The 13,810-nt window shown below is 43.3% G+C and overlaps 1 protein-coding gene across 4 annotated transcripts in view; it reads left to right on the forward strand.

The window, feature by feature from the left end:
* The first annotated feature begins 2,969 nt into the window (after positions 1-2,969).
* Ccdc91 (coiled-coil domain containing 91) overlaps positions 2,970-13,810 on the forward strand; it is a 177,217-nt gene continuing 166,376 nt past the window's right edge. For 2 of the 4 annotated variants that reach the window (XM_006986659.4, XM_042274374.2), the window contains exon 1: positions 2,970-3,108. The gene's annotated coding sequence lies outside the window, so the exon portion shown is untranslated. Of the gene's footprint in view, positions 3,109-3,552; positions 3,688-3,933; positions 4,070-13,810 lie in introns of those variants that run through there. The other 2 variants (XM_016005181.3, XM_016005182.3) reach the window with 2 other exon arrangements.

Consider the following 13,810-nt stretch of genomic DNA (forward strand, 5'->3'; position numbering starts at 1 on the left):
AATCATTTTGTTGTAGTCTGAATCGCTGTTCCCAGACCATGATCACTTATATTTGAACACAATAAATTGTCTTATTTTTTTCTGGAATGGAAGCTGTTTTGCACCTGTCACAGCCCCTCCCCACCACCACCTTAGCTTTCACAATACCTATTCACCCTACAGCTCCAGGCAAGGGAGAACACTAAGTCCATGTCTCTCTCTCTCTCTCTCTCTCTCTCTCTCTCTCTCTCTCTCTCTCTCTCTCCCTCTCCTCCTCCCTCCATCCCTTCCTTCCTGTTTGAAACACACTCCTGTTTCTTAGCTGAACTGGTTCCTACTGATTCTTTGGGGGCTTGTCTTGAGCTTTCTATCCAAAGAGCATCCAAAGAGCAACACCTCCTGGTTGGCCAGGCTTAGAGGAGCACTCAGTGCTTCTAATTTGGTGTAGGCTCATTTCTGTTTTGATTGCATCTTTCTCTACATTTGATCTTCTTGGGGGTGGGGACAATGCTTCTCACCTCGGCTCACTAGCTATACGTACTATGGATCTGCAGACACATGCATAAAAATTGCCAATTGAAGAGGTACGTACTATGCTTAGAAATCAAGATCAAGGTTCCAGAAGTGAGGCACAGCATGGTGAAAGGCCTCTCCTCTTGCTGGCTGGAGTATAAAATGCTGTAGGAAGATGAGAGTTTCTAAAAGGTGGAGTTAGCATATGACTCAGCACTATAGTCTATGTCCAGTATCTGTCCAGGAAGTAATGGTCGACACAGAGCTTCTGGAAGTCCATCCATAGGAGTATTATTCATCTAAGTGGACTCAGGAAACACTATGCTAAGTGACAGAAGCCAGGCACAAAAAGGTCACACTTCATATGTGTAAGACATGTCCAGAGGAAGCACATGTACATGACAGAAAGTGGATTAATGTTGCCTAGGGCTGAGGTGAGTTGTGAAGAGATGGAGGAAGGGATGGCAGCTGAAGGGCATGGGGTTTCCTTTGTAAGTTATGAAAATACTTTAAAGTTGATCACAGTGATGAGTTCTTAAGTGTGAGCATATTGAAAATTTAAAGTTAAAAATACACAGATTACTATGAGGAATTTCAAAGGTGAGATTCTGATAACTGATAAACAGTGATTTGAAAAGTGGAGTGGTGTGCTGTAGGGGATGGTCATTGTGTTGGGCAAATTTAGCTTTCCATCTTGCTCTACAGCATGTTAAATTACCTTTCCTGAGTTTGTATTCCTATTTGAAGTGATTAAATTAATATACCTAGATTGTAGATTCATTGTACAAATTAAGAGAATATAACTTTATTCTATTTTGTCCAATGTTATAGGCATGTGGAATACTCTATGGATGTTATTATTATTACTCTGTGGGACAAAGTAAGCATATAGATATTTCCATGGAAAGCCAAAGTCATTAGAGTGTCGGGCACAAAAAGAGAAGAGACAAGCTGACACAGAGGTATTGATAACCGTTTAAGAAATGCTTATAGAATGCTTTTCCCTTTCTAACCACTAGACTGTCCAATCTACAAGGAGAAATGGGAAGCAGCTTGCTGGATGTACAAATAAGAGGTGGCCCTTGACTTCTTGTTGCTCAACAGAGAGTAAAAAAAAAAATGTGTAAGAAAGCATCAAATGCCAGTATTAGAGATATACTTGTTTGTGTAAAGAATGGGGTGGGATAGAAAAAGGGTCAGAAGAGGTGATCTGCTCTGTATTACTGCACTGTAATACTGATCTGCTGGACATTACAGTTGTTCACTAATGACTTCAAGTTTCCCAGCTCAGTGGAGGCTTGTCAGGACCCTGTTGATGCTTCCCACTTTGAGTTTAGAGATTATATATAGTTTAGTCAATTTTGTTCAGCGGACGAGAGAAAAGCAATTCCCAAGATGTTTAAGAATGCCCTTTATATGATGAATAGATGCAGTCCAGAGACTCACTCTCAAAGACCCAGAGTACTAGACAGTAAAAAATCTTGAATGTATCTGGTTCACTCCCGGACTGTTACCATTTGACTAGTCCCAAGTAAATGGTATACATTCAATAAGTATGGTTAAGTGAATGTTGTCCAAATCATCTGTGTGCTCCCTGTTGCCATTTCCACATAACAGGCACAACACTCTACACAACCACCCTCTCCTTCAAATGAAAATCTATCAAGTATGCGTGCATTCCCTTCAGAAGCTGTTGGCTGAAGGCTCTGAGATAAGGATGTCACGGTTCAGCTGTCTTTATCAGAGTATGGCTGAACCGCTATGACAGATTGGAGAGCACAGTAACTACAGTCCTAAGGCAGAGATTTTCAAAATGCACAGCAGTCTAGATAAGCTTTTGGCACAGGCACGTCCAGGAACTTAGGAGTTCTGCTAAGCCTTAGGATCAGATGTCACACCAAACGTTTCATGAGCCTGTCATACAGCCAGGTGCTTTATTCAGTTTTCATTTTTGGTTGCTTGTAAGTGGTGAAGGGATTAGAAGCGTCTTCTTACGGCAGATTCGAGTTCTGAACAGAAGAAACATTCTGATTTGGTAGGTGGTTGTATGGGTCTCTCACTAAGTTAGAATGAGAACTTTAAATAGGAGGTAGCTCTTGAGGAAGGCCAGGCAAAGCATAAGCCAAAGCCAATCTATTGCAGAGTGCAATTATCTGAGGATCACCCAAGTAGGAGGCTCTTCTCGTGGCCTAGTCTGCTGAATGCCTGATAGGAGGAACATTTGGTGGATGGTTTTGTTTTAAATGGAGCAACCATTCAGGACAAAAGATAAGGCATGATGCAGTTTCTGAGGATAGTCAGGGCAGTGTAAATCAGGCCAGTCCATTTCACAGGTCCCTCTTCTCCTCAGATGAGGTTCAGCCTGTCTCAGCCTGGGGTCATGTGATGCGCCCAGGGTGACTGGAGCGCCGCGCGCAGGCCTGGGCGGGCCTTGGTGGAAATCAACTTCCGGCGAGGAGGTCCTGGACGCTGGGTGGTGCGTGGGCAGCCCCAACTTGAATACCTGGGTCCGCAGTCACCTGGAGGGGGGTGCTGGCCCGTGTCCTGGTGCTCGAATCTGAGAGCGGGGTGTGGCGCGCAGGAGCGCGGGGAGCACTTTGGCGGCGGCGGGAGCAGGTAAATGAGTGCTCGCCATCAGGGTCCAGGTCTCGGCCGCATGCGGGGCGTTCCCCGGGTGGGAACGGCAGAGACACCGCCAGCCCCGAGGCCTGGGCCGGGCGATTCCCGGGACCTGGGGTCGGGAGGCGTCCAGCTCCCGCCCTCGCCTGTGTGGACCTGCACCTGCGTGGTCCCGAGTGGAGAGGGAAGTTCGCGTGCCGGCCGCGCTGCAGTTGTAGCTCCGGCGGAACGGAAGTGCTGAGTCGGCCTCGGTTCCCGCCGGCGCCGAGCGGCGCACCCCTTCCGGTCTCAGCTTTTGGGAAACCGCGCTGCTGGAGTGCGTACTGGGAGTCCTCCGGGAGAGCCGATCACGTGACACACCCAAACCTCGCGTTTCGGGTTCCCACCCGAGACAAGCACCTTGCGGAGTGCGGGACCTCTGTATCCCCCATTGGACGCAGCGTCTGCGCGGCCGCTTCCTCCGGAGGAAGCTTTGCACTCGAGTCTTCTGCTTCTCCAGCAGCGCCGGGCTGTTGCGGCCGCAGTGCTTTTGACCCTCAGCGCGCTGGGGACCCGAAGGCTTTGGGCTCAGCCGAGGTGCCTCAGTGCCCCACCCCCACCCCACGAATTCCGACTTCGTCCACTGTGCACACACGGACATAGCGTCCGCCCCGAATCTTTACCGCCCGGATCGGTGGATGGCTCAGGAACACGTTTGCATGCTGTGTAGTTGAGGGATTACCGTCTTGTTACTGGGTGGGCCAACAATCATCTCACCTCAAGATTTAAGGCAAAAGCTTGCAAAGGCGTGACAGCAACCGATGAGAATTGCAGAGCCTTGCACTTGTGGTCCTCTCAGCCACACTTTCTGTTGCTTTGGGGTTGTCTGTTCCACACCTGCTGGGATAAATGGCCCATGGAAGATGCTGGTACTGCTGCTGCTTCTTGGTGCAGTGCGATAGTTGTGGAGAATTGCCCGGTGAGGAAGTTTGGTGTCCCCCAGGATGGCTAGGAGGCGTTTCCGTGGGCTGGGAAATGTGAACTGGTTGCCTAGCAACAGCATAATCCAAATGAAATAAACATAAAACAAAATGAGAAAGTTAAGTCGTACCTCTTTTATGAAATGGAAAAATGTATCGTCTTAATGGGTAATTAGCCCAGGAATTTTGAGTTTTTAAGAAAAATTTTAATCTTAATACTTTACAGAAAAAGGAAACTGCTTGAAAAACCATTCAGAGAAACATTGTTCTTTTGTCTGTGTGTGTGGCAGAGAGAAAAGAGACGATCACTAACTTGTCTCAAGCTTGAATGGACAGACAAGAATTTGCCCAATGGGTCACTTTATATTGAACACCCAGCTACTGTCAGATTTGTAAAGTATATAGAATTTTTATGAATAAAGAAAACTTTGAAGGGGCTCTTTCTTAATGACACAGCCAAATGGGAATGGATTAAGGTGTGTGAGATGTTTCTGTTTATGAAAAAGGAGGAAAAAGTAAATTCTAAGGTTCACAATCACAGCTCCCACTGGCAACCTGTTCCTTATAAATTTCCATTATGTTTTCTCGTTTCTTGTACAATGTAAACTTTTGAAAGGCCACTCTATCGATGTGTATCTATTTCTTAGTATAGTAATGATACCTTTTGCTTATAGATTTGGTAACATTTTAGGGGTTTGGTTTCTCTGTGTGTCTCCTTTCTTACTCCAGTTTCCAGTAACTTGGTTTATTTGACTTGGAGTTAGGCACATTTTCGACATTTCTTTTACATTTTAGTTTACGGCAAACCTTCCACTAATTAAACTAGTGTCTTTATATACACACTCTGACAAATGCCTGGTCATGTAACATTACCAGTTTGCTCGTTGGCATCATCCTGGATAGCCACAGATTTTTCTTTGTCCCTTTTTCCCTTTTCTGGAATTGTGTAAGTGGAATGGTACAGTGCAAACCATTGCGTCAATGGCCTTTCACTGAATGCTTTTCTGGCTCACCCATTTTGGTGCCTGTAACCAGCACATCGTGCCTCCTTTAAAAAGGGGAGTGGTATTTCCTTATGTGAGTAGGCCACAGTAGTTGGTAGACATTTAGGTTGTTTCTAAGTTTTGTATTTTGGAATGAAGCTTCTATAAAAATGCACTTTGAGGTACATTCATATTTAAGTCTTAAGAGACATTAGTTTTCATTTCCTTTGGTTAAATATTGAGATGTGGGATGTTGGGCCAGGTGGCAGGTGCATGGTGAACGTTTTAGCACACAGTTTTCCATGGTGGCTGCTGTGTGCTGCACTTGATTGATGGTCCACGTTGCTGTGCATCAGGTTCCTGCTTTAGCAGGACTCATTGGCTTTTCATTTTTTTAAAATTTGAGACAGGGTCTCATCTCAAATAGCTCAATCTGGCCTCTAGTTGGTTCTGTAGCTGAAACTAGTCTTGAACTCTTGATTCTCGTGCCAGTACCTCCTGAAGCTGGGATTGCAGCTGTGTGCCTCTATACCTGGTTCTCACAGATGATTTTATTTGAGGTTTTAGTTAACTAATATATAAGACATTTTCCTTTGCTGCTTTTTGTTATTCGTATGTTCTTCTGTGAGGCATCTGTTCAAAGTTTTTGTCATTTTATTGAGTTTTTATTATCTAATTAATTTTTTGTTCAATCTGGACATAAATCTTAATTATATGCATATATAATGTATATATGTGATATATTGTGTATATGTTCACAGTTGTTTATTTATTTTATCTTACTTTTTGTTCACAAGTGTTTTCTTTGAGTTTGCCATTTGTTCCTTTTCCTGACACATGAAAGTAGTGAGGGAAACTTCAGTTTTGATGAAGTCCATTGCATCAGTTCTTTTTCCTTTTTTAAATGATTTGCATATGACCCAAGTTTGCAAAGAATTTCTGTTTTTCTCTAGATCTTTTGTAGTTTTCGGTAGTATTGTATTGAGGATCTGTTGTTTGTTACTTTTTATTTATAATGTGAGGTACAGGCTGTACCTTTCTCTGCCCACTTTCCTTTACTTATGCACACATTTGGCAGCATCTGGGAGAATCATTCTTACTGTCCTTCAGCAAGATATTTTTTAGCACTATTGTGAGTAGGCACTTCACTGTAGATGTATGGCTCCGTTTCTTTCTGGTCATTCTGTTCTGTTTTCCATATCATTCTATGTATCTCTCCTTTGGTGCAAACCACTCTGTAGTGTAGTTTTGTAGTGTGTCTTGAAATCAGGAAGGCTGAATTCTCCAGCTTGGTTATTTTTCAAATTGTTTCAGATGTTATAGCTCCTTGTGTAATTTTTAGAGACAGCTTAGAGGCACACTTCTCCAGAACAGGGTGGGGATTTGGTTAGGACTGCATTTAAGTTATAAATCACTTTGGGGTGACTGGCATCTTAGGTGTCTTGTAATTTGCTAGTTGATGCTTCTGTTTACCCAGAACAAAAGTTTCTCCTACTGTTTTTCAGCTTTTAGCATAAACATCTTATTCCTCTTTCATTACATTTGTATGTTTGTTCGTTTGGTGCTATCATAAATGGTGTCTGTGGACTTACACGTTTCTAATTATTGCTATATATATGTTGATGTTTACATGTTCTTGAATCCTACAGTATTGTTCAACTCACTTATTAGTACTTGTGACTTTTGTGGACTCCTTGGGATTTTCTGCATATTCATGTATTCCACCCATAGAGGCAGTTTTATTTCATATTTTCCTGACTGTTTGCATTTTTCTGTCTCATTGCACTGGCTAAGACTTCTAGTTATGTTGAAGAAGTAGTCACAGGAGACATTTGTTACTAATAATTTACATTAAAGAAAGCATGTAGTCATTTATTTACCATTTTGATCAGATTGAGGACGTTATCTTTGACTCCTGGTTTGCTGAGAGCTTTTAAATTTCAGTCATAAATCACTGTTGTATTGCTTTGTCTCATTGTAGAAGTCATTAGTTAAGGTAGAAAATTATCCCTACTATTATTCTAAGATGGCTGCTGCTTACATTTTGGTGCCCCCTCATGTTGCTTTTCATTGGGAAGTTTACTAGGCAAAATTATAAATACTTTATATGTAATCCCTTTTTTGAAGTATTACAGTATGAGTAACAATATGTCTGGGGGATTTTGTAACTTGATTGCCACGGCTCTGGGCTAGTGTCATACTCTGTCCACATTTCATTGTTTTCTTATTGTCAGTACAATTACAATTTATCCCACTGGAATTATCATCAAGTTGGTTTTTCCCTTTTATTAAAATACAGTTTCTATGAACTGTATCTATAAGAATTTTGAGGTTGCCAGTTTTGATGGCGTTGTCTAGTAAGTGCAGGGCGTATGTCTTTCTTCTGATGCTGCCCTCTGCATCCATCTGTACGCACTGTCCTGTGTTTCTTATGCACTGGTACTTCATTATTTATTGTTTGTTTCAGCTCTTTTATTAAAAACTGGATGTGTAAAAATATATTAAATGAACTCTCTGGGTATTTGCCCTTTCTCTTCCCTGGGATTTGGTCTTGTTGCTTTTTGTTTGTGTATTAGTTCTTGGTATATTATGTAGGCTGTGTGTCTTATGTGTGGCCACTGAAGTCTGCATAAATTATTGGCCACATACAATTATTTTCATTAATGCATAGAACTAACACATCTAGTCTTTGCCAAGGATCCCTGAATGATGGTGCATGCCCGCAGTGCTCCTGGGAGCACTGTGTAACTCTTGCCTTAGCCTGCATTTGCTGCTTGTGCGGAGCCAGAGGCAGTCTTAGGGCCGTCTTAGGTCTTCTCCAGCTTGTGCACACGCACAAGACCCTTACATCTGTACAGCTTTATGAACAAACTGGGCCTTTTAGATTTTCAGGAAAATATTGTATCTTTTAAAAATTACACATGAACATGTTATTCCTCCACTTCTTATCTTTATATGTAGGTTGTGTGTGTAGCTGTCACCACTGCCTCTGGCAGCTGAGTTTTAAGAAGGTTGGCCCTGTTTGTTTTTGGCAGAGGCCGTTCTGGTGAAAGGTGGCTATCCTGGCAACCTGAGTCAGATCAAATGCAGATAAGCACAGGGGCAGCATTTCCAGGGAACAGCTGGACAGGTCAAGAATGGCAGCTTCTGAGAATGGACCCTCAGAAGAGTTCCTGGGTGGCCCCTGGCTGCTGGGGTTCCTGAGCATTGAACCTGTTGGATTTTTCAGGTCACCAGTGCTGGGGAGAGCAGGATGAGGGTAGGAGGGACTGAATCGTCTCAGAGCCTCTGTTCTTCCTGACAGTGATGCTCCTTGGTTATTGCAAACCTTTGGTTAATTTTGAGTTATGAGAAAGTTGACTGGCAGTTTTTGCCACTGTTGTTCAAGTACTGTGAAGTTTTTGGAGTTCCTCTGGCAGTCTTCCTGCTTCCGCTGTGGGGTGACATTTGAATGGTCCAAATTCTTAGTGCTGATTTACCAGTCATATTCTCCCACTTCCTTCATCAACTATGTATACTTCAGCTTTGTGGAAGAAATCATTTGTGGGTTATTCAAGTTCAGATATGTAAAAATTTCCCTTGTGTATTTAAACCACTTATTTGGCATTATTAGTTATTGTCTTAAGTGCTGTGAGATGAGTCCACAGGATAAAACCTAGAACCAGCTCCCACCTTTAGCAAGGTGGCTCCAGAGTAGTGGAAAGATTAGTCCTTAGCTGAGTGAGAAGTAGATCAGATGAGGCAGTACAGAAACACTGTTAACTATAATAAACACTGTGTCCTAGACAAGAGTCACCAGCTAGTAGATCACACTGTTTTCTGTGTAGCTCAGTTAGCTTACACAGATGTTACTATAGTTTCAGGTTTGTGGATTGCAGAGTCATTATGTACAAAGGAAAAGTAGAAAACAAAACAAACCATTTATTGAATTGGGTCCTATGCCTGAACGTATTGCTTATGGGAAATTGGATTTCCTGCAAAAGGACTTTCCCAGTAAAAGACAACCAGAGCACATTTTCCCCCTTGATTTGCTGAATATATCTAGGTGTATTTTTGTATATTTCCATGTTTTGGTTGCTGAAGGTAACTGATTTTTTTTCCATTTGATAGAATGTTCCTGTCTTGTAGTAGAATCTGAGTGTCGTAACTGAGCATAGAGTAGATGAGTCTACTGTTGCAGAAGGGGTTCCTGCCTGCAGACCCTTGATACGAAGGTGGGTCTGTTCACTGTGCATGTCTGCGACCTTTTGTGTGATCATCTTCATCACTGAGGCAGACTTGAATGGTCTGCAGATGTGGTTAAGAGATGCGTCCGGACATGCATTTCCTTATTTACAGATCGAATTGACAGTTCCTGGGACCATCACAAACTCAGAGTTTCACAGTCCTCCAGAGCTGACGGATACAGAGGACCTGTGTTCCTGACTTGTTTTCACAAGAGAGACGTAGGTAGCCCCAAGGTGCGCCCTTTTTGTTCCTTCAATCATGTAGCTCGGGGCTAGGTTTTTACTTGTTGATGACCATGGCAGTACCCCTTTTTTGACTGGTATAGCTGCTTACGGTTCAGTATAAAATATAAAAACACCTACTGAAGACTTACACACAGTTTAAGGTTGTATACATAAGGAAAGAAACTTCCTCTAATAATAACGAGTGTCATTTCTGTCTCCCAGCAGGTAACATTGTTTGAGTTTAATGACATTAATTGACTCAGTAGAGAAGCAGGGCTAGCTGGCGTGTCTGTAGTACCCTGACCTTACAGCACATGAACATTGTGGGAATCCTTGGCTCACCAAGTTGTCAGGTGACAAAGAAGACCATGCCTAGCTACTGCTTTTGGATTGGGCGTTGTCAGAGTTAAGATATGAAGGTGTATTTCTAAAAAGGACTTTTTCATGTAACATTTGAGAGTAATTGTTCTACTGGATGGATTTGGTTTATATATGTTGGAAGCGTTATTAGAGTTGTGCTCAATTACTTACTAGGTGTGGAGGTGAAAAAAATTACAGGTGATTCATGCTAAAGTCAGAATCACATGAAAAATATGTGCTGAGGATTCTGGTATTTTTAATTCAAGGGGAAATGAAAATTAGTGGTTAGAATAAGTTTTATATCATCTTGGAAAAATGTGAACAGGCAAGTAATTTATGTGTTTCTCTTGGTGAACAAGTCTGTTTTCTTTTAAAGAGACACTATTAGCAGGTCAGACCTTTGGTAGGTGCATAAAGTAGGATACAAGAACTGTCCAACAGTCTGAAAATTAAGCAGTGGGAAGCTGAAAGGTGTGGGGATGCACAGTTCACATCTGCAGTCTTTACTGAGTCTTTACCTAGGTTTCACTGCCTTGGCTCTTCCAGGACCTCATAATAAGGAAGGTGAGAGAACATCAGATATTTGCAGTAGAGTACTGATTGTGAAGGGATGGGGTCCAGGCCATCAGATTGGAGTCTAGAGACACACCACCCTGAATATATTTGATAAGATCTGAAAGTTGGAACCAGGATGTAGCAGGCTTTCCTTGGGCTGCCAACCAGCTCCCCTGGAGACTTATTATTAGTTATGAATGTTCAGCTTTATGTTACGCTTGTCCTACTAGCTATTATAACTTAAGTTAACCTGTTTCTCTTCATCTGCGTTTTGCCTCAGGGCTTTTTACCTTTCTTTCATTCTGTATGTTCTACTTTTTCTGCTTCTTCCGTGTCTGTCTGTCTGGTGGATGCCTGGCTGGCCCCAGATGTCTCACTGTCTTTCTCCTGTGTTCTCTTCTTTCTTCTAGATTCCTCCTCCTATTTATTCTCTCTGCCCACCACCCCTACCTATCCATTAATCGCTTAGTTATTGGCCAGTCAGCTTTTTATTAGACCTATCAGGTGCCTTAGGCAGGCAGAGCAACACATCTTTACATAATTAAACAAATGTAACAAACAAATGCAACATACCTTTACATAGTTAAACTGATATTCTACAACATAAGCAAGTATAACACATCCTCACTGAGTTAAAGTAATATTCCACAGCACCAGGAGATAAGACAAAACCCCAGTGAAGGTGAGGACTGAACCCTAAATTGCGATGAGTGACCTCTCCTTGTCCTTCCTGGGGAATTAATTTTGTGTGCCATAGAGGAGACCTCATGGTAGGCATGCTGGCTGCTCAGGACCCCCAGCACTCTGTCTCTAGAAGCCTCAGTCCAGAAAGGTAAAGCACAAAGTGTGCCCTGTGAGGACATGCTGTGTGCTCTGAAAGGACTGTGTGAGCTTCATCATTTACACCGAGAAGTCTTAGGCATTCGTGGTAGAATTGATACCCAGGGTATGGCCTGACGGGAAAAGAAAGTTCGATCAGAGTGAATTTATTGATGTGCGTGCATTAAGCAGAGATTATTCTGCACTTCAGCTTGGGGAGTTATGAAGAATGGTGGTACTAGGTTCCCTGTCCCCCAAGATGACTGCAACGTGGCCCCAAATGCACTTTCCAGAGCAGATTGGGAGTTCTGCACCTGCTGTGGTGTGATGGCCAATTGGGATGTAGGCTTTGGGAAATGGGAATGTAAGCCTGTTTGTCGTTTAAGATTGACTCACTGAGGTTGGGAGTGGTGGCACATATCATTCCAGCATGTGGGGGGATCAGAAGTTCAGTCATCCTAGGCTACATAGGGAGTTCAAGGCCATCCTGGGCTACATGAGATACTGCCTTAAGAAAAGATCTACTCACTGAAATTGTTGGGATATATTTTTTAGTGGAGCCCCAACATCCTGGAAGAACTCTTGGTGGTGTACTTGAAGGGCAGAACTTACAGTGGGAAGTGCAGCCACTGAATTGGGGAACCTGAACACAGAGTACTCAGCTGCCAAAAATGAGATGGGGGCGGGGAGGGGTGGTTATCAAGATGCGCAGCAGAGCCAAACAGGCAGAATAGTCTGGCTTCTGCAGACCTGTGGCCCTTCCTTACTGATTTTGGTGTTCCCAGAATCAAAATAAAGAATTGATCTGCATAAGCAGGAAGTTTAAGGTCAGGTGAAATAAGGTGTAAGCAGAATAATAAAAGAGCAGATCACAGCCCTTGGCCACTTCTAGACCCGAGCAGTTTACAGCTTCTAAACGAAGGGCAGGCTGGTTCCCTTTCAGCAATATCCCTCGAACACCCATCAAATTTATACTTTCAGTTTCCACCTCCAGCCTTTCCAAGGGACCAGTGGTCTTTTACCAGGCAACTGTGCTCTGGGTAAAGAACATAGTCAGACCTTTGGGGTAACTGCTACACTCTGATAGTTTGAGAGACTCAAAATGGCATTGTGTTTGGCCCTAGTTATTTCCAGTGGGTTTTGTGGGTCACCAAACTCATCCTGTGTTTCTCTCCCCAATTTTGGAATACTCAAGTGGAGTAGTTCTTGTTTTGGACTCTTAATCATTGGACCCCACTCTTTGTTTGAGCCAATGGAATGAGCTGTTGCAGGAGCAAAGCCCTGGTAGAAGATGTTATATCCAAAGCAGTATCTCATTTCAAGAGGCATTCAAGATCAGTGAATCCCTAAGGACTTGGAAGATATATGAGCAGTGATTGCTACCATGCACTATTCAGCTCTCCTACTTGTCCTATATAAAAGGCAAACCAGTGCTGGAAAATGCCAGTGGGTTATTCCAAGTAATCAGTACAGTAGGGCGAGCGGGAAGACTTTAAGCTTTCATATTCTTATCTTCATCATCAGTACTCCATTACCAGGTGTAAGGAGTGTACTTGAGATCAGGCTGTTGAGGTTCAAGTTAGTTCCAGGAAGAAGTGGTCCTAATGCCCACCATCCCCTCTTTGCTGTACTCACCCCCTGGCCCCCAAAGCCTGCACCTACAGCTTTCTGGGGAGTTTCCTAATATCCTTTAACAGGAAGAGAAGACTGAGTCCTGATATGTGTGACATTTAGGCTCTACCCCCCACATTGTTATTTAGCATGTAAAGTGCCTTTGGGGACTCCTCTGGGTAGTGGTCCTGGTTAATCTTTCCAGAAGCAGAGCTGTGAGCCATGTGGTAGTTACTCGATTTGCCTAGAAGGAAAAGTGCTGGTGTGTGTTTACAGACTGATTTATGAGTTGTGGCCAGTGTTTGGCTAGGTGGTCTGTGGTGTATGGAAAACAGGATTAGAAAACTGATGAAAGGAACCCTGGGGAAAAAGTATGAATAGAATGGCCAAAGCATCCTGAAGATACTTGTGCCCCAAGTACTTGTTCTCCTGGGGGTGATGTCAGCAGAGATCAGTGGTTATGTGCATAGGATGGTCTGTTTTCTGGTCTGCTCTCCTTTCAGGGGCAGATCCCTAAGTGGTGTTAGCCAGCCTCCTCTGCATCCATTGTGTGTCTGTCGGCTCCACATAACTCAGTCACGTCTTAGCGCTGTGGATTCCCACTCACTAGGGTTGACCTGCGTGTGTCCAGTGCTGAATGTACAGTATGCCAGCAATACCCACCAATATGAAGGCCCTGATACAGTGCCAGGCTCTAGGATGATCAGCTAGTTACCTAGTGGCAGGTTGATTCCTTTGGACCACTTATATTATGGAAAGGGCAGAGTTTTGTTCTTGTTGTCGACATGGATGTCCTTTCCAAATGCAGTTTTGTGAAGACAGCTGTTCATGGGTTACACAGAATTCCTTAACGACTACTGTGATATTCTGCACAGAGCTGCAGGTCAGTGCATCTGTTTCATGGTAAATCTGATCGAGGAACTCATGTCATGACCAAGGAGTGTTTCAGTAGTCCCAAGTT

The sequence above is a fragment of the Peromyscus maniculatus genome, chromosome 3 (assembly GCF_049852395.1).
Source record: "Peromyscus maniculatus bairdii isolate BWxNUB_F1_BW_parent chromosome 3, HU_Pman_BW_mat_3.1, whole genome shotgun sequence".
NCBI lineage: Eukaryota > Metazoa > Chordata > Mammalia > Rodentia > Cricetidae > Peromyscus > Peromyscus maniculatus.